At 32.2% G+C, this 5979-nt stretch overlaps 1 protein-coding gene across 1 annotated transcript in view; it reads right to left on the bottom strand.

The window, feature by feature from the left end:
* LOC117177889 (lipase 3-like) overlaps positions 1 to 5979 on the bottom strand; it is a 44794-nt gene that overhangs the window by 5616 nt on the left and 33199 nt on the right. The gene's annotated exons all lie outside the window — the stretch shown is intronic.

The raw sequence follows: 5979 nt of genomic DNA, 5'->3' as shown, positions 1-5979 counted from the left end.
TTTAAAAAGCTTAAACAACCTCTGCATGACCCCATTGGGAGTAACTCACATATATGAAAATAACACCGGCTCCCAGTAAAACGAAGGTAAATTACATCTATAGCTACATCTCATGGCCGTAAGATGGGTGGCTACAGGGCATGATGAAATCTCAATTACAGGTCTGCAAAACGCTTGCGCGTCTTGCGGACTCAAAGCGACCCAAGGATAACGGCTCACTGCATCCATCTCGCAAGTACGTGGGCGTATTTTTGGCACGCGGATGTTGTTTAAAGGTTATCAACCAGTGGTAGTGTCGCACGTCTGAGAGCACAGATCACACAGACAATTATTTAACCGAGTATTTTGGGTAAACTTCTTGCACCTCCATTTTAATGTCTTGAAATATGATCGTTTCTCGAAGTCTTGGAGAACAATGTCAGACCTTCAGTGTTCAATGAAGACTGCTGTCCAAAAATTTGGCACTTCTCGTTTTGGACAATTAACTTTATCTCTCGCGGAAATAGAGGCTCTCCAAAAAGTCTCTACTTTGTTTGAATTCAGAGGATTTTTGTCAGGAACAGGGTGATAGCTGAAGTGGCACAATGGGTCAGCGAAAAACTGTTGATTCTCCCTGACCTATCGCTCTCCCTCTTTTGTACTCTTTTCCTTTCGTCGTGTATCACCCGCATTTTATATATAAAATGCTGCTGGATGTCAGCAGCTTCGATTTTTTCAGTGTCTGATGGTAGATACTTTAAGGATCCTCTAGGGAAGGATGCGCCAAACCGTGTGCCTAATACGGATTGGTCGAACTGAGTTTACTGGAGACTTCCGGTCAGGTTAGGTGGGGGTAGTGGGAGGCAGCTTTCCGTCGGTGCAGTGTGTAAATATGTGTGTGTATGACACAACCTTGCATCCAGTTTGAGGGTTAAAAGTACGATCGTCCTAAGGGAGTCTGACGTCACTTCCTGTCCACTTTTCACGGGTCCGTGGAGGAATAACATTGACGCATCCTTCCCTAGAGGATCCTTAGATATTCAGTTGTTGAGCGAACTCTCGAACCCTTTCCGTGAACGATCTACCATATCCTATGTAGTAAATCACACATTAAACGCAGGACGCATTTTGTCTTGCTCAGTCTTTTTTTTAGTTGATGCATACATCTTTTGTTATTTCATGCTTCTTTGATTTTAGCCTTCGATTTGAATCAACGAAAGCTCTTCACAAGTTTTACCAATATTTGATCACGCCAGCGTGACGCAGCAGACGAAATCAGAATTCTTCTCCTAATCGCAGTGAAGCTTTCGCCGTAATTTGTTTAATTTTTAACCGTTGCAAATCTCAAATGCAACCAATTTTAACTTTTGATTTTTCTGTGTGGCTTTAAATCTGGTGTCCCGATTTATAGTTCGAATTCACTCATACTTTGCTGTTTTCCCAGTGCTGCTGAGGACGCCGTAGCAGACAACACATTTTATTCCATCGTAGGATAAACTTTCGCCAAATAGCATGTAAACTTTAACAGCGGAAAATTTTACGTGCAAAAAAATTTAACTTAAGGTTTTTCTATGTTGCATCTCTATACACTGAGCAGTTGGTGGTCCAGAGGTCGGACTCTCTTAATTTCGCTGCCTCCCCTTCGTCTGCGCCTTTGTTCGTACGGCAGGTGGAGAAGCACTCTACATACACATCACTTTTTCCGGAGGTAGTCGACTTGATGTCGTAAAGACTGATGCGAAACGTGCTGAAGCTCTGGGTATTTCTGGTACCACAGAGTGTTCATGCGCGCCATAAAAGCCTACGTGATCAGGGATAATGCTGTAATCGTAGACCCTTGTGAAGTTAGCACCCCAATTTTCACTAATTTGGAAATATCGAATTTTTTCTTTTTGTAATCGTTTGTTGGTGTTTGTTGGTCATCTTTCGACGTTTGTTGGTTAAAATTGCAAAATTTATTAATATTTAAAGTTTGAGTGCAAACTTCACACTAGCACAAGAGCAATGTTTTCTAGCGCTCTAATTTTTTACATTTTCCAAAAACTCTTCGCGAAATAGTTTCTGGGTCGTTTGTTGGTGTTTGTTGGTCAATTTCTATTGTTTTTGTTCAAAATTGAAAGATATTGGATTTTGAAAAATTGGTTGCACCCGGTTTATAATTGTCACCGCTTAAATTTTTCCGCACAGCGGCCTCCTCGGCACGTCAGCGTACTTACCATTAGCGCGAAATTTTAAACAACAAAGAATGGCAGGAATACGACAAGTTTTTTTTGTTTCGCATTATCAGTTTCGCTATATAAAATTTAGTATGATTATTATAAAATATATAAAAATATATATACTTTTATATAAGATATATAAAAGTGCTCATTCTGCACGAAATTTACACCTTCGAACACTTATTTTTATTTTGCCAAGAATTATTATTTTTCTAGTATGAAAATATAATAATTCCCAAGTAATTTTTAATAATTAACAGAAAGTTTATTTGTTTAAAAAATGTTTTTTTAAGTCCGTTTATTTTTAACAGAATCAATATCAAGGTTGCCTTTTGATATATATTGCCTTTTCATATATCATAAATATTATAACTTGAATCAAGAACTGTGCTTTGAACTTCTTAGAAATTTCAGCATTAATTGTAACTGAATTTTTTTTCAATTTGTTCTTCAATAAGGTTCTCACAGCACCTACGGTTCTGACGATTACATTCTCATCATGAAACTTGCGCTTCGTGCCCGATAATTTTGGTCCAATTAAAAAACTTCATCAAGATAAGAAATATATATATATATATTTAATATTATTACATATTTGCAAAAGTTTCTAAAACTCACAAAAAATTTTATTTAAATTTGGAAAAAGCTTTAACTTTTTGAATTTTTGTCTGATTAAAAAATTTAACTAAGATAGTTTCATAATATATTTAAATATAATTCTTTATATATTAATATCTCTTTTTTATTTTTCTTGCCAACGTATCTTGTGCAAAGTGAAGGATTCTCAAATGAATTTTGAACTTCATGCTCGTTTTCAAGTAATATTTACCCCACGAAAGAAAGAATTCACCATGTACAATTGGGTGGATTATTATATTTCTATTTAAAAAAAAGAAACATGCAAAAAATTACTGACAAGTTTTGTGTGTGTGTGTGTGTTTATTTGCATATAAAGCCGGGAAAGCTAAACGGTGCTAAGTCCACTTTTTGCCGAAATTGAGTTTTCTTAAATAATCATAGTTTCTCGTAGTTTTGATAGAATTCTGATAGCTCTCTACGTTTTTAAAGCTATGTGACGAGTGGGTCACGTGACCAGATTCCTAGTTCACCGCCACCTTTCTTATTTCCCAACTTATTTTTACGCAAAGCGTCACATCAAGTTGAAAATTTGGGATAATAAATCAAAAGCACTAAGAAAGGTGGGTCTGGTCTTGAACTTTGATGATTATAAAAAAAGCAAAAAAAAATTATTTACAACAAAAAACTTTTTTCATGATTATACAAATTTAGGATCAGACCCACCATTCTTAGTGCTTCTTGTTTAGTATCCCAAATGTTCAACTCGATGTGTCGTTTCGTGTAAATATAAGCTGGGAAATAACAAAGTTGCGGTAAGGTAGGAATCTGGTCACGTGACCCACTCATCACATGGCCTTAAAAGATAAAATTAACTCTTATAAAATTAGCATTAAAAGAACTTACGTACTCATCGAAAAACGTTGATGCTATAATATAAGATACGTGAAGAAATGTTGAAAATATCCTAAGGATACGTTTAAAAACGGATTATTTTGTCTTAAAGTACACGCATTCGACATTTATGTACATAAAAAAGAAACCCTAAAATATTTATATTTTATATTCGCTTTCGAATTTTTACATGAAAATACGGGTACTAATGCAATAAAACAGCCTCTTTTGTCGCTTGTCAATAGGGATTGACAACTTTTATATATATATTATATAAAAGTACACGGAGAAAACTGGATACCAGCAGTTAGTATCTGGATACTAAGCCGTAACATATCTGTAACTTAACTATAGGACAACGATCTAGATACTTAGATTTAATATCCGCAGATATTAAATCTTTTATATCCGTAGATATTAAGTCTTTAATATCCAAGATACTTATTCTAAATATGGGAGATACTTATTATAAATGTCTTCGATGTTTATTCAAAGTATATATGATATTAAAGCAAGAAGCGAAAAATTTGAAAAAAAGATCTTTGATATTACTGTTAAGTATCTGAGGTGTTAAATTTAAATATTTCAGATATTACAGTGAATTATCTAACATGCTACTGTTTATTATATATGATGTTGAAGAGTAATATCCAGTGACTATTTCTAATAATTATATGGAATACTAAGATTTATTAGGAAATAAATTATTAATCTGAATGAGTCAATTTGAATGTCAAAACGATATATTATCGACCATAATAAATGAAATAATTTATTTTGGTCAATATTACATTCATGTACTAGGCAAGGTGATTCATTCAGATTTATGAATAATAATAAGCACACAAATGTAGGTTTGAAATATTTAGATTAAAAAGTGATCGTGAATTATTTTTTATTTTAGTAGCATTTACAATACAATTTGTTATTTAAATTATAATACAATCTTATTTTACGCAGTCCGTAGTGACGTATATTTTTTCATTATAATGTTTGTGCATAAGTAGAAAGTAGACGGCATTTTTAGTAAAAAATTATAAGATTTCGAAGAACTTTAAAAAATATATACCTCGTAGAATCTGCGGTAAGCTGGCGGTGTTCACTATAGTATGTTGTGTCAGATTCTTTTTAAATTATCAGTACTTCCAACAAAAATGATTAAACAATGAAGACCATGTACCATTTTTTAACAAAAATGTAGATTGCCTTAGTGTGTTTCGCCTGATATCGGTATCTTTAAACAAAAATAATTAAATTTAACTCCAATGATTTTTAAGTTACAATAATAGAATGTACAAGTTTGAAAATTTTCGAATTATGTCTGTGCTTTTAGTTGGAAATTGGTATTTAAAATTAAATATGTTGGGCGTTTCCACCAGAAATCGGTAGTTCTAGTAAAACAATAATGAGATGAGACAATAATGACATTCGTTAGTTAGTTTGGAGTGTTTAACCTCAGGTCGATATTTTAAAAGCAAAATCATTTTTATTAAATGTGATTAGTTTGGTTTATAATTTATAAATTTACAATCTTAACCAATTTCAGAACATGTCTGTGTTTTTAGTTGGAAATTCATATTATTATTCGAATATCTTTAGACATTAAAATAGGGTTAATTTCTTTTTGAGTTATGTAATAAAAAGAAGAAGAAAACCAGAAAGAAAAACTCGAAAAAAGCTGAATTTTACCTTAATAACGGGAAGAAGACAAGGAATTAAAAAAGTTAATTATTTTATAAGCTATCATCATTGAAGTAAAAGAAGAAAGCTAAAAACTACAAATAAGAAGAGAAATATTAATTATTTTTGGAGCAATTAAAGGTTATGTTAACTTTTTCGCATGAAATCAGTTATTTCAAACAAAAATCATTAAATTTGAAACATGATTAACTATTTATAACAATTTATCCTTAGGTTATCTCAATGTTTCTCATCGGTAATTATTGGTATAAGAAAAAAATTAGATTTTAAAGAACAGTTAAAATTTTATGATTCCTGGTTATTTTCGTGTAGTTAACCTCAAATCGATATTTCAAAAGCAAAATCATTTAAATTAAATGGAATTAATTTCTTTTAAAATTCTCAAATTTACAATCTTAACCAATTCCAGATTATGCTAGTGTTTTTGGTTGGAAATTTACGTTTTTATTCAAAAATCATTAGGCTTCAGACATGCTTACGGATTCTTACCATAAAAATGAGTGTGAACACTTTAAAACCAGTTAAATATTTTCAGAGATATTGATACTTTTCAAAAGCTTAAAAATTAGAAAAATTTTGCAAAGATTAAAATAAGGTTGATTACTTTGTG

The sequence above is a fragment of the Belonocnema kinseyi genome, chromosome 1 (assembly GCF_010883055.1).
Source record: "Belonocnema kinseyi isolate 2016_QV_RU_SX_M_011 chromosome 1, B_treatae_v1, whole genome shotgun sequence".
NCBI classification, from domain to species: Eukaryota; Metazoa; Arthropoda; class Insecta; order Hymenoptera; family Cynipidae; genus Belonocnema; species Belonocnema kinseyi.
The sequence above is the reverse complement of the archived record's forward strand: the minus strand, read 5'-3'. Positions and strand labels throughout refer to the sequence as shown.